This window comes from Tyto alba, unplaced genomic scaffold (assembly GCF_018691265.1).
Source record: "Tyto alba isolate M040663 unplaced genomic scaffold, T.alba_DEE_v4.0 Super-Scaffold_46, whole genome shotgun sequence".
NCBI lineage: Eukaryota > Metazoa > Chordata > Aves > Strigiformes > Tytonidae > Tyto > Tyto alba.
Window position 1 is genome coordinate 431,587 of NW_024881322.1, and position 25,946 is coordinate 457,532.

Genomic DNA, 25,946 nt, shown 5'->3' on the forward strand with positions numbered 1-25,946 from the left:
GTGCTTCCGCGGGCCGCCCGCCGGGCCCAAACGCGGGCGTCCCCCCGGCCCTGGCATGGCGGGGGGCGAGAGGCACGGCAGGGCGGCCCTGAGGGTGCTGCCAGCGGGGCCAGGCCGGCAGGAAAACCTCCCCCGGCGGCCGCCACGGCGGGCACTGCGGCGGCGGCTGCGGGGCGAGGGGGCGAAGCCGGTCCCGGACCCGGGCGTCGGGCGGGATGGCGGGGGGGGGGGGCGGCTCCCCTCAGCCGGCGGGACCGTGCCCCGGCTCCATGTGGGAGGCGGCCGGCTGACAGCGCCCGCGCGGCGAGACCTTCAGCGGCGGGGGGGAAGTGGGGGGAAGCGGCGGGAGGGGGTAGTCGGGGGGGGGGGCACCCCTTCGTCTTCTTCTTCTTCTTCCCGCTCCACACACCCCGCGCGGGCGGGAACGGCCCCCCCGCGCCCCTCCACCCACACCCGCGCGCCCCCCTCAGACCCGCGCGCGGCGAGGGGGCGCGCGAGCCCCCGGCGGCCCCGCCAGGGGGCGGGGCGGGGCGGGGCGGGGCGGGGGGTCCGGGGCTGCCGCCGCCGCCGCCGCCGCTACCGGCTGCACTGGCGGGGCGGCGGCGGCGGGAGCAGCAGCGGCGGCGGGAGCAGCGGCAGCAGCAGCAGCTTGCGGAGGTAAAGCGGCCCGGGCCGGGCTCCCCCCTTGCCGCGCCGCGTCCTGCGGGGGGCGTGGAGCGGGAGCGCGCTGCCGGCCGTCCCCTCGCAGCTCCGGCCGGCGGGGCACCTTTCCCCCCCCCCGCCCCCGTCCCCTTCCACGCGTGTCCGTGCCCCCGCGGGGGCCGCGCTTGCCCCGACCCGCCGGCGGTCGGGCGCGCTGTCAGCGCTGGGTGCCGGGGCGCGTCGTCCCCCGCCGCTCCGCGGGACGCGGGTCGGCGGCGCGGTGATTGTTGCCGTGTTTATCCCACGAGCGGCTGGAGTTCCGCCTGGGTGCTTCGTCCCTTCTCCGCTGCAGACAAAAGCGCGCCCGACACGTCGTTCGTTCGGGAGCGATTCGGCGGTGTAAAGCCGCGCGTAGGAAGCGCTGAACTGCGCTCGGGACCCTGATAACCCCCGTGCCGCTGCCGGCTGCTGCCCTGCCTGCCGGCGTTCGCACGAGCGGGTGGTTGTTAAAAAAAAAAAAAAAAAAAAGTCTTGTTGTTTACAGATTTGCTTAAAACAAGCTAATGGGTCTTGGCAGCGCCGACTGTACAAAGTGATTCCGAGTGCGGAAGCAGAACGGCAGCAGTGGTGCGCTCGGCTGGCTGCAGTGCCTGCGCCCCCCCCCCCAGCCGCCTGCTTGGCCCGCCCGCGGGCGCCCGCACTAGTCCCGGACCTGAGGAGCGGGGCAGGCGGCCGCGGGCTCGGCGCCTCTGCGGGGGCCCCCGCTGCGTGGGTGGGGCCGCGGGGCCCCTCCTGCGGGCACGGGGCAGGGGTGTAACAGCTGCCGCGTGGAGGGGGCTCGGCAGCGTGCCTGGCTTGTGGGCTGCGGCGCGGGGGGGTGACGCGAACGCTGTCCGTGCAGTTCTGACGCTTTCTAGGGGCACGCTGCTGTTTGTGTTTAGGCTGACGGTTCAGTCATTTGTATCTGTGGCAGAATTTTGCCGGCTTTGATAGTGCTGCTGTCTTGCCTTTGGCTGAGGCGTGCTTAACAGCGTTTTAGCAAGCTATGTGTAACAAAACATGAAGGGCTAGATCACTGGCAATAAAAGCGGTCTAACTTCATACTTTGAAGAGAGACGGGAAATAATAGCATGAATTCTGAAAACAAAATATTTAATGGAGCAACACCAAATACCGTTGTTCAGGGTCCACGCTGGGTCCAAAGAACAGTACAGCAACAGCCCAGAGAGGGGAAATGCACTGAGGCTGCTCTGCAGCTCTTACTCTTGGTAGAGCTCTCCTGAAGAAGTTTAGGAAGCACAGGTTAATTGTAGATGACGTTGTGGTTAACTGAAGGAATTCAGTACCTAGTGCAAGAGCCTGTGCGTGTGGGAAAAGCTGATTTAAGGTAAAGTGGTGTCGGTGTAAATTTAGACCAGTTGTGGCATTGTGGTAGAAGTTGCTACGTGGACATCGCTTGTCTGCAGTTCTGGTTGTGCAGTTCTGGGAAGAGTTGGAAGCAAAACTGAAAAAAGCACTGCTCTTAAAATAAGAACATTGAGAGTTGGTGTGTGTTTTGCTTTTAACCAAGAAAGGTGGTTTTGATTTTAAAATATTAATTAAATCTTTCTTTATGAACCGAGCCCTGGGTAAGAGCTTGATGTGTCAGCATCTGCCTGCGTCTGATTTAACGATCAGAGAAGGTTGATCCTCAGCTTTTTATGTGGGTAAGCTTCCAGTGAAATACGTTTTGCTAGACGAAGGGTTGCAGGATTTGTCCTTGTATAGTAGTGTAAATGAGAGTGCTTACCAGTGTAGGTAACCAGGGTTGTCATTATTCTGTGACTAAGCGTGCTGGTGAGGAGCGCGAAGCCTGGCTCCAGAGCCGATGGTCGCACTTTGGGGTACCCTGCGTCTTGTCTCTTTCTCTCCTGCACCTTCTTGCAGAGCTGAAGGGTCTTTCAGTCCACTTGCATTTTCAGGCTAATTCACCCCAAGAGCAGTATGGTAAGGCTATATGCTGTTACGCTTGAAAATCAGGTTCTCCCCAGGTAGAAGGACTGACACCACCAAGGACTGCTTCGCTATCATGCCTTTTGGCTGTGTGCTGAAGTAGTTTTGTCTGTAGTAAAAGTGATTCATTGATACTAGCTCGTTTCAGGGGTAATGGGTCTCTAGTGTGGGCAAGGTGTAGAAGGCTCAGTATTCTCACATACCCGTGTTTCTGTAGAATGAAATGAGTTATTCTAGCAAATTTCCAATTATGAGGTGCCCACAGGTATGTACAGTAAGAGTTTGAACCAGATGTGCCTGGAAGGGATCATCCATTTTCACACATCTGTCTTTATGGATATGGTGGGAGAGATATGTAGTATAAACAAAGTCCTTGTTGACTTCTGTGGATTTACACATGTGTAGAATCAGAGTTGCAAGTAGGTTCAACTAGATCTGTGCTAATACTTGCATTTCTCATATGAACCACCAGTATTTTGAAGACAAATATCTCATCTTCCACTACTTTGTACCCCAGGGCATGATTCTCCTAGTATGTGTTATCAGCAATGATTTAAAAAGCTGCTGCTTCTCCGTGAGATGTAATGCAAAGTCTGGCTGGTATCATCCAACTGTTGTGAGCAGTTACTGTGTGCTTTTTGTCACGGTGGAAGTTTCTTCTGATCATTCTCAGCTACAGTTACGTTGTGCAGGAGGCTTTAATACGTTCTTGCTTGTTTAATGACCTGTTTCAGTAATATCTTGTAGCATTGAACTCTAACTTTTCTGCCTTAAATCTATTGTCTTTCAATATCACCGACTCACTCCTTGTTTATATATTAGGAGGAGATGGTAGTTATTGAAATTCCCTAATAAAGCTTAGCTGATTTTAATTATAATAATGGAGTCTATTACAGTGCATATTGTAAGTGCAAATTGTTGTTAAAACTTAGGCAAGTCATTGGGGAAAAAAATATGACAAATTTTGCTTCTTTGTAGGTCATGTTCTGATTAAATATTCAATATTATAGGAGGCAATCTTGGGGTCCCAAGATATTGACGAAATGTCAGTTAAATTTCCCTCCTTCAAAGCAATGTGCAGTATTCCATTTGCTGCAATACTGGGAAATCTTTAGGACTTGAAGAGTCATTTAACTTTTTATTCTCTGTAATCTGTAGTTTAGTTCATATTCAAGGTAGGTAGATTGGAAAATGTTGAACATATAGGAAGTACACACATAAAATAACAGAATTACGCCCACTGGGAAAAAAACAGATGAAATACAGGAAAGTGTAGAGAATTTGTAGAATAGACACTTACCTATAAACAATACTTTTTTTTTTTTTTTTTTTTTGTAGGAGCTACTTGTGTTAGTGAAAGCAGAAAGAACTTCATTTTATTAAATATTTATTTAGTTTGTTGAAGTAATACTTTAGAGATTTTGGATGTATTTTCTACAGCAGCTTAACTTTTCTCTTCTGTTCACCTCTTTCTTATATCCTGACACAGTGGAGCTTATTAATGTCAGCTTTGATTACAGCCATATAGTTTTTTGGAAGACTTATAGCAACTCTGTAGGGCAAGAGACTCTACCACATCACACATTTAATGTATTACTATATTTTTCAGCAATTATGTCAAGTCCGCTGATCAGAATTAAAATTATTTAGGTATAATTAAAATATGCCAATATAAATGAAATGATGAAATGGATATGAGCCATCCAGTTTCCCTTTTCACTAGATGACTTTTTTTTGGCTACTTTTGTTTTTAATATAGAGTGCAAGCTGTTGCTAATTAGCATGGCACTCTAGAGGTGGTCTCTGCGTAAGCTAAAAGGAGAGGATAGGATGAAGGGGAGAAAGAACAGACCCGAAGAAGTAAAAGTGCCAGTCTTGGAGGTGTTAAAAAGCTTTGCACATAGAGTGGATTTTGTCCTTCTTGTTAGACAAGTGATGGCAAGACCTTTCCAGATCACGTGTAAAACTTCAGACCCAAGTTGAGTCCTGTGCCGATGTGTGTGTTCGTGCTGGGTACGGGCAGAGGGGCCTCTCTCGGGAGAGGCACTAATTTCTGTTTTACTTCTTGTGCAGTGCTACAGCTTGTCTCCCCTTCAGTAAGCTGGCATGGGGAGCTGATAGGCGGCATAGCTGCTATAGCTGCTGGGTGTGGGGCTGGGAGCACACGGGTTTCCAGAACTGGAGCAGGTTCACTGAAGAGGTGCAGTTAACACTAGCACCATGCAACAGCTCTGGTGTGTTTGCCATGACTTTTCTCTCATTGATGTGGAATATTAGAGGCATCTGTGTCTGCTACTGTTACTGAATTGCTGAAGGCGGATTTACTTTGGATATGACTGTAATATGCAGTATTCTGCTTACGGTATACACAAATGAATACACACGTGTGTATAAATATTTTCATGTCTGTTTTTCAATGTTAAAACATATTTTGTGCTATTGGGTGGAACTTCTGCAGCTGCTAAGGGGGCAGGTTTTGAACTCGCACAGCACAGTCTTCATGTCCAGGGCTGCTGATCGTTGCTGGAGTATTTGGCAGCCGTGATTCTGGAGGTTTTAGCTCTTATCTAAGCAGATACGAAAAAGCTGCTCCCTGTGGCAGCAATATGTAGCAAAGTAATAGAAGACAAGCTTTAAATAAATGATAAATAGAATCTTTATTAAATCCATTCTTGCATATGGGAAGCATCCTACGAAGTTGTATAGAAAGCCGCCTTCCTTGGGTCTCTGAATGAAACCTGACTCCCCCCCGCGAGGGCATGCTTTGCACTGCCAGGCAAGGAGGATGGGTCTTAGTAGCTCTGTACAGGTAACGAATCTTCCTTTTCTCACGTGTCCTTCCTCTCGTATCTGTGTTGACCCATGTCAAGATTCCCTGCCAGTGTTTTGGAATTAATGCTTTCAATTGAATGGCATGTACTGCTCATTTCATCAAAGTAATGCAGTACATCCTATCTCAAAATAATTAGAAGTTGTTTTTCTTTGAGAGGGTGTTTCAGCCCATGGTGTTGGTACATGCAGATATTTTAGCATTAGATACTATTTGGAAGTGTAACTTAGCAAAAATTTTAGAAGTAACTAGTAAGAAAATCATGCTCTTTAAAGTTTTCTATCTGAAGTTCAAAGAAAAGTCAAAGGAAGTTACAGATCATATGTCTTTTATTTTTTCTGGGGTCAACTGCAGGAAGTTGTATAGCTACGTTCTAAAGCACATTCCATTTTCTTTAAGTGTAGATATTTCTTTGCTTGGTCACTGTAAAAATTGCTGTTCCATAGTTATCTGTGTTTAGGTGATCTGGGATGCCACTCATGAAAGCACTGCATCCTCCTGTCAGATCCTTTGTGCTGCTTGTCCACGGTCATCCTCCGAAGAACATGCTTTGAGATCAGAAAGTAAGGTAGCTGATGCTTCTCTGTATGTCAGGGGACTTGTAAAGCAATGCTGTATGATTAAGGTGAAATACCTGAAAGGCTTTGTTGCATTTTCATAAATACTTTAGAGTTCTAGCTCAGAGCAGCAACCTTATTTCAACCATCAGCAGATGTTAATATTTTAGCTAAAACACTTCCCTTGAAAAATTTGTCAGAAAAAGAAACGGAGTACTTTTCAGGTTTACTGTACTGATTTTCAAGTTTACTGCTTAAGATATGGAGTATTGCCATCCTTTCTCATGCAAAACTTGGGTTGACCTCCATGGCTGTAAGATCATGCCCCACTTTTCTTTGTTTTTCACAAAGAATATTAGCTACAACATCAGCTTCTTTTTTTATATTGTAGTATCGCCCAAGGGATATTTGTTGTCCAGTCACATCACTTGCTTTCTTCTAACCCCTTGTTCTTAGGGTAGGGGAATTGTAGGAGTAAAAGCATATAGTGATTCAAAAGCAATGCTGAATTGGAGTCAGCAGTGTGCTCTTGCAGTGATGGAGACTAATGGCATGTGGAGCTGTATTAATAAGAGCATGACCCACTTGGTTGAGGGGGGTGATGGTTGTTCTTGACAGGGATGTTCCTGGAACATTGCTGTGTTGAGTCTTTGGCCCCCAGTGCCAGAAAGGTAGGGACAAACTGGGGAGAGCCCAGGGGAGGGCTGCTTGGGTGGACGGGGGTGGAGGCACGCGGCGTACGAGGAGACGCTGAGGGATCTGGATCAGGCCCAGCCCGGAGACAAGAAAATGAAGGTGAATTGCTGCCTTCCAATTCCTGATGGGCTGTTACGGAGCAGAGAGAGGTGCTCTTCTCTGGGGTGTACAGAGCAAGGAGGAGGTGCAGTTGTCACGCATTGAAATGGGGAAATTCTGACTAGGCATAAGGAAAAAAGTAAACAATGAAAATGGTTAAGCTCTGACCCAGGGACTGTGGAGGTTGCAGAATTTGCCCTTGGAGATTTAAAAACTTGACTGGACGAGGCTCTGAACAACTTGATCTAACTTTGAAATCAGCACTGCTTTGACTGGGAGTTGGATGACGTGGCCTCTAGAAGTCTTTTCCAGCCTAAATTATTCTGGTTCTGTAAGAAGATTTCCCACAGAGAAAATACGTATCATAAGAGTGATGCTAAATATCCTTTTTAATTATATTCTTAGAGGGGAAGAGCTATTTGTTTGTGGGATCAGAGGAGCCCTTTGTGTAGTACTCGTGGGCAACATAATTTAGAATAAAAATGATTTTGTAAAGAGCACGTGCAAAAGGAACACGTTTAAACTGTCTGGGGGGCAAAGTGTCATGTGTTGGGAGCAGCTCAGATGGTCGAGTGGTAGTAGTCTTTGCTGGACTTGGCTGTGGTTATGTAGATGAGCTCTTTACAAGTCTGGCAAGGTATGTAATGCATATGAAATTTGAAATGGCTGTTGTAAAAAAACGATGCTTTTTTTTTTTTTTTTTCCGATAAAGTGACTAATGCAGCTCTCTAAGATTGACTGTTGACACATCCTTTGGGCCTGATATGATGAGAGTACTCTTCATTATACTGGTTCACTGTTGTTGTCTCATCATGTTTGACCATTTGTGTTTTGTAATATACAGCTTGAATATAAGATGTGCTGTTTTTTTTCTCAGAGTCATTTCATATTTCTCAGAACTAACTTTGTGCTAAGGCAGACATAATATCAGCACTTGTCTTGGGCATCTGTATGAGCTTGTAATTACATCACCAGAAATCCCCATGGATTTGGCCTTAGGACTTCAGTTTTTCCTCGAGTTAGTGATGACCAAATAATCTGTTATGTGAATTGTAATTTCACCAGCATTATTCATTCAAGCAGTATCGCACTGAAATAACATGAACTTCATGTATTTATGCCTATATATTAAAATTTGAAAATTCAGTAGTGGAGAACAAATTTATTTGCTATCCTGTATGTCTGTGTGCGTACATGCTTACCTGTGGGAGAAGGAGGGAGGGACCCCCCTGCTCCCCCCAAAACAATTGTGTTTTATTGTGTTTTTGTTTTGTTTTGTTCCTGTATTAATTAATTAATTAATTTATTTATTTATTTATTTTCCAAATGTCATTAAATACCTATTACCAGTACTTGAGTTGAATATGCTAGCTGTGATTCAGGCTTAAAAGTGAAGACTCTTCTTCAACTTTTCAGAAAGTCTGATGGAGACAGTATACATATATATATATATATATAATCAGCAGCAGTGCGAGTAAATACTGTCAATCTAGGCTGCTGTATTTTCTCTGTGGGCCAGACTGAGTGTGGTCTTTCTGCAAAGGTAAAATGGGCTTGTATAAAAGCTTGAATGTTTGCTGTCAGTGCTCTGTGGGATGCACAGGTATCCGTGGCTTTTCTCTCTAGTGGCTGCCTACCTGTGCAGGCTGTGGGGTGGGAATTGAGGAGGCACATTGAGGAGAGCAGGCTGTTGCTCAAAAGGGTGTTGGGGGGGGAGATACACTATCTTGTACACCCAACAGGGAATGGAAGCTGCAGGTTTTTTGGTTTGGCCCTTACCTTCTTCGAGTCCTGCTTTTGTCTTTAATATTCTTTATATATATATATATATATATATATAAATATATATTTTAGCATTGAGATTCAAGATTTTAAACACCAAGGCTTCCAAAAGGACATGAGAGTGACTGAGTAATCATGAGATACTAGGAATTTTGAACCTCTTTTAGCTGCCCTGTGTTTCTAAATCATACTCAGGATGCGTTTTCCAGCATTGTACACATATAAAAGGGAAAGGTGGTTTCTTTAATTTTTAAATGAAAGCTGCAAAGCATGATTTGTTGTTGAGGAAGCATAAGAAAAAGGCCAAATATCACTAGATTCAGATCAGAAATATGGGAGCAGCTCTGCTGGTTCTAACAAGATTGCAGTACAGAAATAGCTTTGCTGATAGATCTGCTGTTTTAGACAAAATCAGTCCGGGTTCTTTGGTTGGATTTTACAACCAATTTTAACAATGTTAAGTGTATATCTTTGATTTAGAGTATTTCCTCATTTGGGAAGCCAGTAGAGAAATGTTTTCAAAGTAACATTAGGAGTACTAAGGGCTGGACAGGCAGAGCACTTTGTTAGTTCAACACTCATTGTTTTGTGGTGCTGCTGATGTGAGAGAGAAATAAGAATTGTCTTTTGTGGCCGCAGTTTCTGTGCTCTGGTAGAGTCTGTCTGAGACCAGACAGTTCTGTGCAGAAGATGAAAAAGGGCAGTACAGAGCAATTTCTTTTTTCTTGTCTTTTTTTTTTTTTTCTTTTTTTCTTTTCTTTTCTTTTCTCTCTTGCCTTCTTTCTCTCTGGTCCCGCTTTTCTTGGGCATGAGTGGTTTCACAGAAACAGTGTCTAGTTGGATCAGAAAGAGTGGTAGAGGTCGCGTTATTGGAATCACATTATCCTCTTTTAAAAAGAGGGTAGAATTTTCTTGTGTTGATGGTTCAGCTGCAGGGGTATTTCAGCTTTTTTTTTAATTCTCCAAAGTTAAGTTGAGTATACTGGGGAAAGCTAATTGTGTGTGCTCACTGTTGGTGCAACCACAGCAGACCAGCCCTGGAATTCCTTTGGGTGCTCACAGGGAGTTTTGTCATGGGCACCTATTTCTTCCTTGAGCTGGCACTGAGGAGAAGGTTGGTGTTGGAATTGATAGGGGTGTTCACTGGGAAGAGGAAGCATGCCATGAACCTGAGACGCCCACATTCTGAGACTTTAGTGATGCAATGCTCTGATTTTGATTTCTCATTTGTTGATAGTGGAGATAGCATTAAGATTCCCTGATTTTGCCCACAGCATCATTGTTCTGATGAGTACGTTTGCCTTCAAAATTTCATTCTGTAACTGCTCTTTTGCCTTTTTCTTCCAGGATGTCAAACTGGCTTAGGTCCATGAAGACTGCCCTGGTGTCAAGCTCCCTCTGACTTGCCTCCAGCTCTCAGGAGCGAAGGTACAGTTGCGGGGGTAAGTTAAAATCCCCTCACAGAATGCCCTGAAGGAAACAAAGACTTTAGTTAGTGCCCTCTCCTTTGCATGGCAGTCTCTGGTACATTTCTTCCTTTGGAGTTGCTTGGTCTATGACAGCAGGCTATCAGTGATAGAGAAAGGGAAATCCAAAAGAGTGGAGTCACTTTGAAAATGTAGTGAAAAGTTAATGAATAGAGCACTTACAGGGAAAATACCGATGCAGGCTGTGTCAGGTAAGCACTGTAAAAGTGAAAAGTGCCCCCCTGTTGGTTTGTTCTCCTTTTAACTGATCTCTTTGAAAATCTAATTGGAATCACAGTTGAACTACCGTGATAAAATATGTTTTTGGTAGATAAAGTTGAAATAATACACATTTTAGCAATTGGTAGTGTTGCTGGAAATAGTAGGCACATGTAGAAATGAACACAAATTCCCATTTCTTGTTTCATCCTAAGGGCAAAGTACCCTTGGTGCAAAGCCCAGGGGACCTATGTAGTCATTAGCAGATGGAGGGGGACATTAATCTTCTACCCACAAATCTGCCCCAGCACATAAAGCAGGGAGCATCTCTGTTGTGGGGATTGCTAGAGGTTGTATTAAACATGATAGTATAGTTTATAATCGCAGTGCCAGCCACTCTTGCTGTTCATTGCTGTGTTTTCTTGGTACCCTGTGTCTCTGGATTTTACTTTTTCGATGTGTATAATGGAGTAGTGGTGATGTTTCTCTTCTTGAGATGTTGGCAGAAACTTCTTCCAACACTCTTAAAATCTCTCTTGCTGTAAGCACTAGAGTATGTTAGGATATCCATTAAGTACTTTTCTGTGCATGGGGAGAAATGTATGATTTTTCTGTGTCATTCAGTCTTTCTCATTTGGCAGTAAGCTAGGAGACAGGCATGGTTAATGAGGTATCATCTCAGCAGTGCATTTTTATGGGAGCATAGTTTAAGGTTAGGGGTATGTCCAGTCTCCAAACTGCCTAGTGAGCATTCTGTATTTGGAAGCAAATGCCAGCTGGCAGTGGTTAAGGAGTGCATGCTTATTCTGCTCATGATAGCCAAAACATGCTCCCTGCTGTGTGCTTTTGGCAGCTCTGCACTGGCAATATGTCTCAAATGCCAGTTGCATGTCCTCCTTTCTTCCTCATAAGTGTGTCCCATAAGGCATGATTTAGCCTAAATAAAAATGTGTCTCTGTTAGACTTGATAACATACGGAAAGAAGGAGACTGCTTGTTTTAAGAAAATCAAAGTCTTTCTGAAACACCTGTAGTACATTAATTTCACTGTGGAAATAAGAAGATGATTATCATGCCTTCCTATACGCAGTAGCAAATTGGCCTTATATTCCTGAAGAGTTGATGATTTTGTGACACCAATTCTTAGGCATACTACACTGAAAAAAGTGTGTAGTTAATTCTCAGTGAGAACTCTGGGTAGAATTTCAGTCCTAATGTAGCAGCATATTAAGTTTATTTGAATCTCTAACACTACATATCTGGTCAATGTATTAGTTGCATTGGTGCCCAAATGAATCACATTAATTTGTAGTCTGAACATAGAATGGTCGCTTCTTATGTTTTCTCCTACTTGTTGGATTGTTTCAAGTCAATAAACATCTAAAATAAGTGTTACATTTTATTGAAAGGTACCATATGTGTAGGCAGCCTGACTTTTACAATGAAGTGTTGCAAATATGCTTAGCTGAATTATTTGAGGCGGTTTATGCACTGAGGTACATTGGATAGAAATTCTTAAGAATCTGAAGGCAAGTAAATGAAGTCTACATTTCTTTGTCATTTTTATTTTTGGTAACAGTATAACAGGTTAAAGAAAGTACACTTTGGAAAAAAAAAAAAGGCTAAACAAGACACTGAAGCTTTTCAATTCAATACTTAAACAACTGCATATAAGGTCAAGTCAACAGTAGGGTAGCCTACCCGTGCGTGAAACTTGGCTATAGAAATATTTATGTACTTAAGCTCTGTATTGCTTTTTATCTGAGACAATCTTACACCTCCTCTGTTTGTAGCAGATCTTGGTATCTGGCAAGATGATAATTCTCAATCTCAGTGCCTTTTTCTTTTCTAAACCATTGAAATTCTGTAGAGATCTCGTAAGATATGGAAGTTTAAAAATCAACTTCTCTGCTCTAACCAGTGTTCATTAGGAAAAAGTTACCACCTCGCCAAAATCATGAGCTTTCCCAAAGCTGGGATCACTCAACCATTAAAGAAGGGGAGGAACAGCACCCACTGGGAAATGCTGGGTTTTTTGTTACCGTGTTTCCGTGTGTCTGTTGAAGCCAGCCTGTGGTAGCTGAATTAATGCTCCTGTTGCCCACTCTGCTTTCACAGTAAGAAAGAACAATACGCATTTCCAGGCAGGAGGTAAAAAAGAGGGCCTTGCTGTGACCCTTCCTTCAAACTCATAAGCTTACCTCGGCAGCCTGGTACCCTTATCACATAGCTTTCTCTCTCTGGCAAGAAGGACTCAGTTCAGTTGCTTTCAACAGCTGATCTAAAACGGTGCAAGTTTCCTTGTAAATTCTTTGTCACATCCATCATCCAGCTATGTCCTGGGTATCCAAGGGCATTGGCACCTGTGTGCAGGTACCTGGATATTTTCATGGTTGTCTGTGCTATAGTGAAGTTGAGAATCAAATGTTGCTGTGATCTGTGTTGAAGGAGCACCGCTGTGCATTGGTTAATTTATTCATGCTCTAAAAAAACCTTGGGTATGACGTGAAAAAAAGGTATTTTAGAAAGTAGGTTGCAAGATCAAACCCTCGGAAGTTGTGAAATGTCAGATTTATGTTATTTTCTTCTGTGCTCATAATTGGTGCAGGAATATAGATCTTGCAACTGTAGTTTCATCATATCCTAGCCATTGGGAACCTGAATTGGATAACTGTTGCATTAGAAACCATGAGTGTGGCATGGTCATGGTATTTAGTAAATAGCATGGGTGTATGAGGGAAAACAGTGTTCACAGAAGAATGATCATCGAGTTTGATGGGAAGTTGTTATATACTTGTAGAAATAAACAGAATCGGTTCAGCAGAATTTAAATTCCATGCCAGCTAAATATGTTTGCCTTGTATAAACTTAATGCAGATTCAGACCTGCAGAAAGTAAGCATGTGTAACGTGATTGATTTCAGTGAAGTTTCTGCCATTTATGCTGGTGTTGAATTCTGCCTTTAGTCAAAAAGAAGTTTTCTAAAAGTTCTGCCAACGCAGTTTTGTCTCAGAACAGCTTTCAGGCTTGCCAGCAGTGTTATTTCTTTTGCGTTGTAGGAGCAGCTCTAGTTACATGCCAAAATACGGTCTTATTTTTAAACTGAAAAATAAATGAAGCCTATGTAGAAATGGAAACTTTGTTGAATGCCAGATTCTGACCACGTTACTCCCATTGGAACCACTAGGACCACTTTTGCAATCTGCTCTGTCTTTATACCATTAAGAGGTATTTCACAATGTGGGAAATACTGGAAAAAATGAGTGCAAGAAAGGCAGGAAATCTGCCAATGTCCATGTCTTTTTAAAAAAGTTATTATAACTTACTTGCTGAGATGTGTTTTACGCAGATATCAGATTTAACCAGACTTCAGTTATGGCCAGCCAGCTTCCATTTCAAAAGTGTTATTTTATAGAGAAGAAGCAGAGATTGAAAAATTTGGGTACCTCACATTTCCAACATAATCATAATTTCATGATGTAAGACCTAAGAGCTTAGAGGCTCTGTCTGTCAGGCTTCTTTCCTTCCAATTTTCCTTAATTTTTGAACCTTTTGTTCAATGTAAGCAGAATTTTTAAAAGTTAGTTCCAGTAAGATAGGGGTTAAAATAGATGGAGGGGTTTGGGAAGGAGAAATACGGTACTCAAGAAGAGATTGGTTTGCTCTAAGAGTATCTTCCTCGACACTAACCCTAGTAAAAAAGGCCCAGATGTTTTGCCTCCAGCTGTGTGCAAGCAGTCAAATCTATTGAGGGCTTTGACAAGAGAGCAGTAATTGACTTGGAGCTTGTGTGAAAAGGATGGTGCAGGGATGTCATCTCATCGTTCCACCATAAAAGGAAGGCAGAAATTTGTGTTATTAATATAGAAGACTTTCTGAGTGTATTGCACGTGGAGTCTCAACTTGGTCTTGAGATGAAGTCTTCAGAGGTAAGTATAGTCCAGTTGAGCCCTGCAAGTATGATAAATGCTGAAGGAGACTGCAGTTACAGCATTTTGAAAGCATATTCAGCGATGATCAAGAAGTCTGGTAGGACCTGAAATATTCCCTAGTTTTGATACCTGAACAGTTGTTCTTGATACATCACTAGAGGGCTGTGGCCCTGCTAAGCCATGGTTTAAGGATAGCATACTGCTTAGCACAACTCTTCGTTGTGCTTGACGGTGAGCTGTTTGTAGAGCAGTGCAGCCGGGTGGTGTTACACTGTTGACACTCACGATTTTTATCACCACTTCTCAATGATGTTTCATGAAGAGCATTATTAGCAGTGTACCTGCTAGGGAATGCATATTGTTTGGGGCTGAAGTTGATAATTCATAGGATTACAACACAGAGGCTGGTCTGATGAACTGCCCTTCTGAACCTGTTTTTTCTTGGTACTGAACTTTTGATCAGGTTGTTATCTGCAGAACAGAAGCTTTTACATGAGGAACTTAATTCACCTTGGGCAATGTATAGTCCTTCTTAGACTCAAAAATGGGCGTGATGGATTCTGAGCAGATAGCCCCCTTCACTCAGATGGTAGATTTTATACATAGGCCTCCTGCTTTGTACATTTACACTGCTTTGGGGATGGAGTTGTAGTACTGCTTCTACTTGCAATTGTCTAATATTTGCTACTCTTATCTTAATTCAGAAGACGGATCTTCACTTTGTACTTAAATGGAATTAATAATTGTCTTCTGTAGGCTTTTTGGCAGGCCATGGACAGCTCTAGGGATCTTTGACACTAGTAATCTCATTGGCAAAAGATGTAACTTGCATAAATTGGATTTCCTTTTTTCTGAAACCTGAAATGACCTGTATCTTTGAGTTTTAGAAAGAAGATGAAGATTAAGGGTGTAAAAAGGCAGTTAGACGCTGAGCTCCCACTGGCTGGATTTGGTGCATAACTCCTCTTTGTGTCTTTGCAAATCTTAATTTTTACTTGGTGTATATGGTGGGTGTTTAAGGAGGTGGCAAAGAAGCTATTTTCTACTACTTGGTTCTGTAATTATAAATACACCGACTTTGGTATGAGAAACATCAGACAATAAGTCTCGCTGATGGTTAAGTTAATTCGCTTTTAGAAGTTCAATAATTCATCTAAGAAGTGTCAGCAGCTGGGTCTTGTTAATGGTAGGCCTTTCATTTCTGTTAAATCAATTGTGAATAATAGGATCCTTCAGAGAAAAATGATGAAGTAAGCATTGATTTCCAAATTGGTTGTCTGATATTGGAGCATTAATAAAATCTGGAGCAAGCAGGCAACTTAGGACCTCATACACTGTGATCACCTAAGTAGTAATCAGAGAAAATCAATGGGTTTTGTATACGGTGCTAGATCTGTTAACAATTCATCTGTCGCCATTCATCATTGTGTCTATAATTTCATTTTTATAATTGTTTAGATTTTGGGGGGCTTAATGGTATGCACTGAATCAAGCATTTACTGTCAAGATTTTGTGAAACAGAAGTGACATTGCCGTACTGTCTACTGTTTACTGGCTGTCTGTCTTACTGTTTTAGGGCTTTCTATAGAGGTGGTTAAAGAAATGCCTGTGTATTTTCAATTGAGGTTAAATCTTACAGGAGTTCCAAGCGGAGCTCGCGGCATCCTTCGTTATTACCTCTTCCTAAGCTGTGAGGAGCTGTGTTGCTCACTTGTATGTAGTCACGTGCAGTCTCACAGGGGTGTTAGACATCTCCAGCAATGATGGTAAAACTCTGTCGGAGAGAAGCAGTTGGAGGGAACACCTTCAGAGCCGTCAGACTCCCGGCACGCTTCTCCTGAAACCCCTTCCTTGCACTGTTCCCCAGCTACACCTTCTGGCTCTGGGCGCTCTGTTCTGGGCCGTCTTGTGTTCTTGCGGAGGGTTGTGGCTGGCTGGCTGAGTGAGAGGAGGCGATCAGTGCTGGATGCTGGCCTTTGGTGGCTTTGGCACGTGGGAAAAGGTGGTGGCAGGAGCGTCGGTGAGTGATCCGAGAGGGAGTAGCGGATGGTGGAGCATCCCACCGAGGCGTGGAGGCCGTGGGCTGCTGTGGGTGGTGTACCTGCGTGCCGTGTACTTCCAGCCACAGCGTTAGTGAGGTTTTGTAGTGCAGCGTGGAGGTTACTGACGGGGTTGTGAGGTTTTGTTGTTTCAGTTTGTGTTTTGTTGTTTTTTTATTCTCTGAGGGCTGGCTCCAGTGGTTTTCTTTAGAGCTGCTAGGCACTGGCTTCTTCTGTCCAATATTGTGCTTACCAGTGATCCCATTTTGTTTAAAGGTATGTTGAAAATTTGTATGGAAACCCACACGCAATCAAATCTGCTTCCTGTTGAAGTCAGTGGGAGCTTAGGCTAAAACTGGACCAGGATTTGGCCCATAAAGCATAGCAAGAAAATTTAACAGTTGTAATAAAACTCTTAAGGCAAATAAAATGTTCTAGCAGGTGTTCATAAATGTGCTTTATGCTCATAGACTCTGTTAAATGTTAATACTAAGGTCCTGCAGAAGCTGCACATAAGGACTGTGTGAAGGAAGCAAATGTCTGTTAAATGTGCTGTGCAATATTGTAGCAAAGGTGGGTGGCAGTGCAATGCCACGCTACCTATTAGGCTGAAATATGAAAGCTATTAGAGATTCTGCTGAATTTTCATTTTGTGAGGGAGTAGTTTTCAAGAGAGAACATATCATATAAAAAAGCCATGTGTTGTGCAAAACCAGAAGCGTCTTTGTCGGTGTATGCAGTTTTCTCGGATGTATGCAGAGCTTATTAGGGACAACTGCTAACATACTGTATTAACAATAAATTTAAAATAAGACAATACTTGTGAGGAGAATAAGAGCTGAAAAGCAGTTTTATTTTTCATATATTTCATTTTCCTTGAATTATTTTTTTTTCATGCCTTAGACGAACCCACAGGCAGAAGTCCTGACATGACCCTAAACACGTCTTGAGGATAATAGGTGTTGTCAAGATTTTATATTTAGATCTTTGTCTTATGCTAACTCTTAATATTTTTTTTAATCCATCATTTCGCCATCAAAGCACAGTGAAGGACCATTTTAGATTTCCAGGAGCTTTCTGGGCTTCTTCCTTTCTGGCTTCTAGGAGAAGCATTTGCTGGCTTTTTTTCAGCTGGTTTTCCAGCATGCCTGGAAAGCTGGTAACTTGTACTGGCTTGGTTTCTTCTAGCAGTTAATTTCATTAGGATTCAGGTCAAACCCATGGGACAAAAAAAATATCTGTGTGTACTGGAGTCAGTTCCTAGAATGACAACATGAATGCCACAGTCATTGTTCGAATGTGTTTTGTTGGTGTTTGATTAATTGACTGAGTTATCATCTCATCAGTGCTCAGTCATTGTGTTGCAGGATAAAAGCAACCACATATTACAAAGATACTCTCTTTCCTAGTTAACTCTCTTAATTTTCTACACTAAAAGAGAATGCATTAGCTTGGAAAACGAAGATAGCTGAGTGAAGTGAGGTCTTTCACACAACGTTTAGATCTACCAAGTTATAAGCACAGCAGCTGCCCCTGTAGTGCATGCTGCTGTCAGAATGGCCACATGATGTCAGAAGGACTTTCCCACTGTTTCCTTGGGCTTGTCCTCAAGCGTTTGTTCCCTGCGTTGGCAGTGCTGGCATTTTTTTCATTAGCTGATGGGGGTAGGGGTGTCTCGGGAAGCTTACTTCATTCCACCTTGTTGTAAGGAGGAGAGAAACATGTGCTTACACAGCGACTTCTCACCCCTTGCTTCCCAAACAGAACTGCAGGACTACCAGGGTGGTGGGACCTCTTAGCTTTCTCCTCTGTAGTAGTGCTGCGCTAGTGTGCTTATGAATTTTCAAAGTAAGGCTGAGGATCGTCATCAGCTAGCAGATTGGGAGCTCCTACGCATAGCAGAGTATCTTTTCTTGTAATTCTTCTAGGACAAGGAAGCCTACTAGAGAAGCAGAGCAGGGAAAGGCTAGGAACGGTTTTTAATCAAGTGGAAAATATGTCAGTACTTCTCTTGTAAGTTGTGGCACGTCTGCGATAGTGATATTCATGCAGAACTTTTAATCCCTGCAGTACATTACGAATGCATTGTGTGAGAATTAAATGTTAATTGAGGCCATTATTTTATGAGTGGACTATTTATATAGTAAAGTTATTTGAAGTAATGGGCCATGAATGCATTTTGTTTATTAACTTCCCCAGTGCTCATTCTTCTATATCTTATCACAGAGCAGTAGTTTTGAAATGGAAGCCTCTCTAATGACATTAGAACCCTCAACATATAAGGCAGGTTACTTAAAAATCGTGTGTTTTGTTGATTTAAAGATAAGCAAATGCATATAGTCAAAGCCTTTGGAAAACTGAGCTTTCAGGTGACTTTCTGTGTGAGCTAAAAATAAAAGTACAGAGGAAAAGGACATTTTTTTCCCTTTAAAACTTACTTGATTCAGGTACTTCAATGGCCCTCTCCATTCTAAAGATGAGATACAAGGGTAAGGAAAGTTATTTACTTTGTTTGGGATTATAAAGGGAAGTCTGGCAGACAAGGAAATTAAATTGACAACCCCTAAATGTCAGGCCAGCTCCATAACTACTAGAATATCCTTCCTTTCTTTTCTAGAGTGTCTGTCAGAAACATAAAGTTTAAATTTTGTAGGAGTTCCATAGGACAGCTGCTCTGTGTCCCTGAGGGTGCGAATACCCACAATTTGTATAAATTTGTGAAGTTGAGAGTACTGTACCTGTGATTAAATCTGGAAAAAAAGACAGTGTTAGGCCAACATACTTGTAATAATATTTTGAATTTCCTTCTCTAATTGTTTAATGGAATTAGTACGAACATTTTAGCTATAGAGTTGGACAGCTGCAGGAGGACGTGATTTAACTGGCTCTTCTTTCATCACATTCTGGCAAACTTTACAATACGCAATGTTATAAAAATCCCATTTATCTGTCATGTAGCTTTCCTGCATTTCCTTCATTTCCAATTATTTATCCATTGTGTTTTGTTTTGTTTTTTTTTTTTTTTTAAGGCCAAGTTCAAATCGCTTCTTGGTTATGATAAAATGCAGTGCAAGGCAAAAACCTTGCATGCCTCCTTCCCTCTCATCAAAGATGCTGGGACTTTTGCATGAGTGGTGGTTACTTGGCGAGCTGCAGCACTAAGTGAGGAGGCAGTGTGTAACTGTACTGCCGGTCGGTTCATCTCATCGTCTCATGGTTTCCTCTGTGTGCTGAGACACAGTTTTTGCAGCTCGATCTTTTGCTTGCTGTATCCAAACTCCATTTCAGACACTTTTGTCCAAGTAAGGAAAATATGAGAAAGTTGCCTGCAAATCCATGCTAAACTCTCGTTTCCTAGTAGAGACTTTTTTTTTTTTTTTTTTTTTTTCCCCTGGCCTGCTGGATGCCTATGAAATTTTGTAAGCACTTACGGTTCTCTGACGTATTACAGTATGTTTAGGCTCTGGACTTTTGAACAATGCCAAATGAACGCAGCAGAAAAGAGCCAGCTGTTTATAAGGTGGGCGTGCTGTATTTATGTAATAGTTGTATGCTAACAGCACGGAGAGGGCGTGTGCGCGTTGAAGGAGGTTTCAGTGCCGTTGGGCTGGCCTGGCAGTGTCCGGCGCTGGCGGTGGTGCGGCCGGTGCCCGGCACGCGCCGTCTGGAGCCAGGCTGGAGGCAGGCTGGAGGCAGGCTGGAGCCACCCTGGAACCAGGCTGGAGCCACCCTGGAGCCAGGCTGGAGCCACCCTGGAGGCAGGCTGGAGCCACCCTGGAGGCAGGCTGGAGGCAGGCTGGAGCCAGTCTGGAGCCAGGCTGGAGCCACCCTGGAACCAGGCTGGAGGCAGTCTGGAGGCAGGCTGGAGCCAGGCTGGAGCCAGGCTGGAGGCAGGCTGGAGCCAGGCTGGAGGCAGGCTGGAGCCAGGCTGGAGGCAGGCTGGAGGCAGGCTGGAGGCAGGCTGGAGGCAGGCTGGAACCAGGCTGGAGGCAGGCTGGAGGCAGGCTGGAGGCAGGCTGGAGGCAGGCTGGAGCCAGGCTGGAGGCAGGCTGGAGCCAGTCTGGAGGCAGGCTGGAGGCAGGCTGGAGGCAGGCTGGAGGCAGGCTGGAGCCACCCTGGAGCCACCCTGGAGCCAGGCTGGAGGCAGCGCTGGAGCCAGGCTGGAGGCAGCGCTGGAGCCAGGCTGGAGGCAGGCTGGAGCCAGGCTGGAGGCAGGCTGGAGGCAGCGCTGGGGCAGCCGGAGCTCCTGGGGCTGCGTGCGGCAGCGGGGCTGCGCCCGGCTTCGCAGCCTGTCTCCGCAGCTGGGACGGGTCTGTCGCTCCGCTCCGTCACGACGCGGACCACCGTCTCTTTGACAGTGTGAGGTGCCGCGTTCTCCCCCCTTGGTCGTCCTGCGGTGCCCAGAGTTGCCCAGCCGGGAAAGCCGACGGCTTTTGCAGGCCACCAGGTTCGGAGTCTGAACTGCGACAAATGGTAACTTGGAAAAAAAACCCCACACGCGTGAGTCCCGAACAAAGTCAAGATTGAAGTAATTTATTCTGGATGATTTTAAGAAAAAGGCAGCTCTTATCATTTAAAAAGAATACCTTGTAAACTCGTCTTCGAAAGGTAAAAGCTATCAAGCACAAAGCCGCAGTATTACACCAGATACCGATTACTGTGGTTTCTTAATGTGCTTGTGTTTTTTGGTTTTGCAGTTATTAAATATTTAGAAGCTCAACTGTAGATATTTTTAATCAAAATCAGAATTTTCTCACAAAATGGGTGATTACATCATTTGCACATTTATATTGGAAGACATTTTAACGATATAAGCATTTTTTCATGTAGACAGCAACCATAATAAATTGAAATAAAATTCAGCCTTGATTGATGTTCTATGTGTCATGTACAGGGCAAGTCCCATCTATTAAATGTGGTTTGCCAAGGCAGCAATATTAGTAGCATTTGAATGTTTTTCTTATTAAGGAGAAAAATGGTCAGCAACATCAATACCGTCTGCTCCAAAGACCATGGTAAATGGAAACTGCCTGCAGCACATTTGAATTCCTCACTGGATTTGGGATGAAGGTATGATGCAGGCAGTGAGAATTATTTTTTTTTTTTTTTTTTTTCCCCTGAAAATTAGGATAGACTATTACAGTTCTTAGGATGAAAGAGAGAGGCTGATTACAACATAATGGAGTGTACCATATTCATCTCTTTGAAATATGACCTCACTCGGCCTTTTCCATTTTACAATCGATTCTCTCATTCTCTTAATGAACCTGTGCGTTCATGAGTCTTCCGTGGAAGTATGCACATGAAGTATTGCAGTAGCAGAGAGTCATTGTCTGACAAGCAAGTGCAAGTAAAGTGTCTCTCTTGTAGTCTTGTTCAATAACATTACGGACCATTAATGCATTGCATCAGGTTCCATATTGTTTTGTTAAAAATTATGCAACCATATTTTATATTTTACTGAGTTGTTCATAGTTTTTCTAAGATGGTAGCTTCAGAAAGCCAGTTCAACGTCATCTGGCTTTATTTCTTTGCAGAACAGTGCATACGTGTAAGGCATGGGTTATCAGAAAGGTACTCTTAAAAAGTCAGTGCTCTGTTATCAGGTACTGAAATTGAGTAAACTGTAATATTATGTTAAAGGAAGAGAGGAAGGGCTCTTTGAGAAGAAGAAAAATGCATAAAGTTATATGGAGAACTGCTGCAGGTACCATCATCTGGAAGATGTAATTTTTAAAGGATTGAATACCTAGTATGTGACTTTTGTATCTATTGGCTCCTTTTGTCTATTGATGTAATTAGATGCAATAAGCGAACATGGTTTATTATATTGTATGTTTTATTTATACATGTATGTGTGTGTCTGTGTATTTTTGGATGTATTTTTAATATACACGTAGATTGTTTATATAAACTAACATGTATTGTATATAATCATAACTAATACAGAAACTATTTATAGGTGATGGTTTAAATACATATATGTGTATATGTATATAGTTTTGTTATCAGCCCATAGCTGCTGACTGCCTGTTGACCTTTTCAACTTGCTACGAAGTGACCTGCTGCGTATTACTCGCAAATGCAACCGGACCTGGATGGTACCCAGGATCAGAGTCCAAGCACAGGGCTCTCTGTGTTCGCCCCTGGGAGACCAGGAGAGCAGCGAATGTGGGACAGACTCCCCCCTACCCCAGTCTCGCTGTAGTCACAGAGCGGCTGAGGAGGCTGAGCCTTACTGGGAACCACCCAGGAGAGTCGGCAAAGCCTCATGGAAAAACACTGAGATTAAACCACGAGCAGAATAAACCAAACAGAGAAAATTTGCAGAAGCCTGAAAACCTTTGTAATGACAATTTCATTGAAATTGTAAGCATTTGATGTATCGCCACCAGCGCTGGCTTGATAAAAAAGACCATGAAGTAAAGACTGAGCTTGGAGAGAATCACAAGTCCTGTCGGTTATGTCAAAAAGATAATTCATCATGTCAGAAAGCAGTGTTTCCTTTCGATTAGGCCAAAGTCACTGTCCTAAAGTGTGAAAATTGCCTTCAACAGCAGACCTGTTCTGGTCATGAACTGTTGCTCATGACCAGAGAAGTAACGTTTATTTTATAAAACGTAAGATACATAAAGCCCTCCAGTTTTGGATCACATTAGGCCTATTAAAAAGTTTTTATTACTTTGGAAGAAAAAACACCTTTGCAGATCTAACACGCATTCTTCTTTTTAAATCATATCTTTCACTTTTGATGCAACTTTTGTTCCCGAGCAGTGTGATCCAGACTGTATTTGTTGCAAACATGTTAGTGGTTGCTTTTCCACTTTTGCCCTTCTCCCTTAGCCTGCTCTATAGGACTATAGTTCTTGTTAGTTTTTAGCAGTTTCTTTAGTTTGGATTAGTGTAGCTGGCTCCATGCAGGTGGAATCAGCTTTTCCCCTTCTTTAATGGAAATCTTACTTGGAAACACTACATCCCTTTTTTGTTGTTTGTTTTATTAAAGGAACCTGCACTATGCTGTCAGGTTGTTTCATTGTGGTAGGGAGTTCCTCTGCACTATGAGAGTTTAGCTGAAAACTGACAATGGCGGGGTTGGGAGTGTTTTGTTTTTTAAATGTGAGAAAGAAAAGCTATGCTAACAGATTGTGATTTTTGTTATCCGGGAAATTGTGGCCAGAATGGTTGAAAATTTGATCAGTTTAATCCATCCAATTTATTGCCAGTTCTTTTTTCCATGGTTGGCATCGCTTGCACAGGAGCGAGACTTCGATCAAGCAAAGGGCCTGGTCGTACAGAGCGTGGCTTTACTTGGAGGTGTCCCAGGAAGCCCGACTTGCTCACTGCGCGTGGGAGAACCCGTGCAAGTACGCTGACCACTGCCTGCTTCGGGACAGCAACTCTGCCCGCCCGCAGCACTGCTGTAGTGTGGCAGCATCTTCATGATCTCCTCGTTGGTTCACGCAGCACACACGCTCCTGTTCTCAGCAGGGGCTCTGCGTGTGCGAGGTGGCTGAAGCCCTCCTGAGAAAGCCCGTTCAGCGTGGGTGCTTGGGCGTGTGCTTCTCGGTTAGACCGAAGCCTCAGCTGGTGGCAGTGGGATTGGCTGCATGTTCAGCTGAGGATTTCCATGAATGCGAGCGGGTTTATGCTGAAATGCCTTTGGGTAATGAAGACTGGGGCAGTCCATTCAACACCACATTGTACACTCTGCAGAGGACTTGAGGATAATTTTTTTTTAACCTGTGCTAGTGATGAAAGAAAGTGAACTATTTGCTTGTCTCGATCCGATCAGAACCATATTGCAGGAGGTCTGCACAGAGCAGGCTGTAAAGAACCAGCGTCTCTGTCCCGAACAACTTCAGACCTGTGAAGAGGACAGCTTGCTGGGAGTGCAGCTGGAAAGCCTGATCCACATCCCGGTGAGCGATTTGTTATCTAGAGTTATTGAGCAGACTTACGGAGGCTTTTGGTTAAGGTCCATCTTTCAGAAGATTCACCTGTGCTTACATAACTCACGTTTTATATTTAGTAGGTAGCAGGAAAAAGGAACCACAGTTGTTTTTCTGTAGGAATATTGATGATGTTCAGGAGTCAAATGCACAAAGATTTCCTTATTCTCAATTATTTATCAATCATCTTTTTACTCTCCAGCCAATTAAAAATACAGTTCTTCTGGTCTCCAAATATTTTTGAGTTGAGATTAAGAGTCTATATTCGCTTTATTACTTGTCTTCTGATTTCTGAATTCATAAGGATCATGCATTTTCAAGTTTTTTACTTTGCAGTCACAGGGCTGAGAAACTTGCTTAATTACTAGGTGAAGGATGTGATTGCTGAGTTATAGTCGTACAACAAAAACTGCAGGCTACGAAATTGGCAGAGAGTTGGCAGTTCGCTAAATGAAGTCTGAAGGAACATTCTGCGTGTGGGAGGTGGTAGTCCAGCGAGGAAAGGAAGCTCCATGCCTGCAGTCCATCTCGCTCTTACATCCAACGTTTACTGTATTGATCCACTCTAGATAACAAACAACATACCATTCTTTTTCTAAAATATTCAATTCAGAATTGTTTCTTTTAAGTGTTTTATGATCTCATGGTCTACATCTTAAGTTATTGAACTGCTTTGCTTCCCAGTTTCAGTAATGCTTGTGGTTTGTTACCTACTCTTGTTCTGATATTTTAAAGCTTTTGCTGATAATAAGTTCTGGGAAGGTGAAATGTATTGCCTCTTTGGATGTATTCAGATGCTGTGTTTATAGCTATGGAGATCAATGCTATTTTTGCTTTAGAAAGCTGTTTCTTAAGATGGAAATGACCATCTGATACTGTGCTTTTAGAAAACAAGATTCCTATACGAGTCAGTGATTCTGATGATTTTAGGTGCAGACACAATAGCTGGAATAAACAAGGACAAACCGTTTTTTAAAAGGAAGAAAATTTCCCCCTCAAAAAGAGATAAAGCAGTGAAAATGGAGTCTAAATGTAGCACTTGCTGCTATAAAATTGTGTGTGACCCATTGGAGCAATTTCTTACTGAAGGCTGGCTGTAACCTAGTGTACCAAAGAACTTTCTAAAATCCCAGAAATGGAAGTGCTTTCTTTATACATCTTAGCTACATTGGGGAGCTGACATTTAAATGGATACAGGTTTTGTGTGGGATGCATGTGAGCTCTTAGAAGTATTGCTGTTTGCAGGCTTTTGAGGTTAGAAGAGTGCCTTTTGGGACAAATGCTTTTTCAACAATAGGAGTGAATTTCACGGGTATGTAGTATTTCAAGCTGGATTGTTGCCCCACTCTTGGATTGCCCAACCGAGGACTGAGAAAAAAGAAAATGCATCAGTTGGTGGTGGTAGCAGCAGCCAGACAGACTTAGTGAAGTATTGTGAGAATTTGATGATTCACATCAAAGCATAACCTCTCATTTTCTTGGTTATATTGCTGCCTGTTTTAAGGGTTCGTTGGATCACAGATGTCTGTGGCCATTTTCTCCCTTCAGAGTAGAATTCTTCTAGGAAGAAGAGGTAAAGAAGGGTGCACAAGATGATAGACTACAATAGGTTGTGTCTTGTTGTGAGTGTTTCTACAGCTAGGTCTGATGAAGAAGGTACGGATACAACTAAAGATGATGAACAGGTACAACTAAAACTAAACCAGACGATCATTTTGTGTTAGAAGACATTAATGGGTATAAT

The 25,946-nt window shown here is 43.4% G+C and overlaps 1 protein-coding gene across 2 annotated transcripts in view; it reads left to right on the forward strand.

Moving 5' to 3' along the window:
* The first annotated feature begins 605 nt into the window (after positions 1 to 605).
* The window catches only part of RARB (retinoic acid receptor beta), a 329,275-nt gene continuing 303,934 nt past the window's right edge, over positions 606 to 25,946 (forward strand). The window contains exons 1-2 of one of the 2 annotated variants that reach the window (XM_042806516.1): positions 606 to 657; positions 9,946 to 10,040. The gene's annotated coding sequence lies outside the window, so the exon portion shown is untranslated. Of the gene's footprint in view, positions 658 to 9,945; positions 10,041 to 25,946 lie in introns of those variants that run through there. The other variant, XM_032996979.2, reaches the window with a different exon arrangement.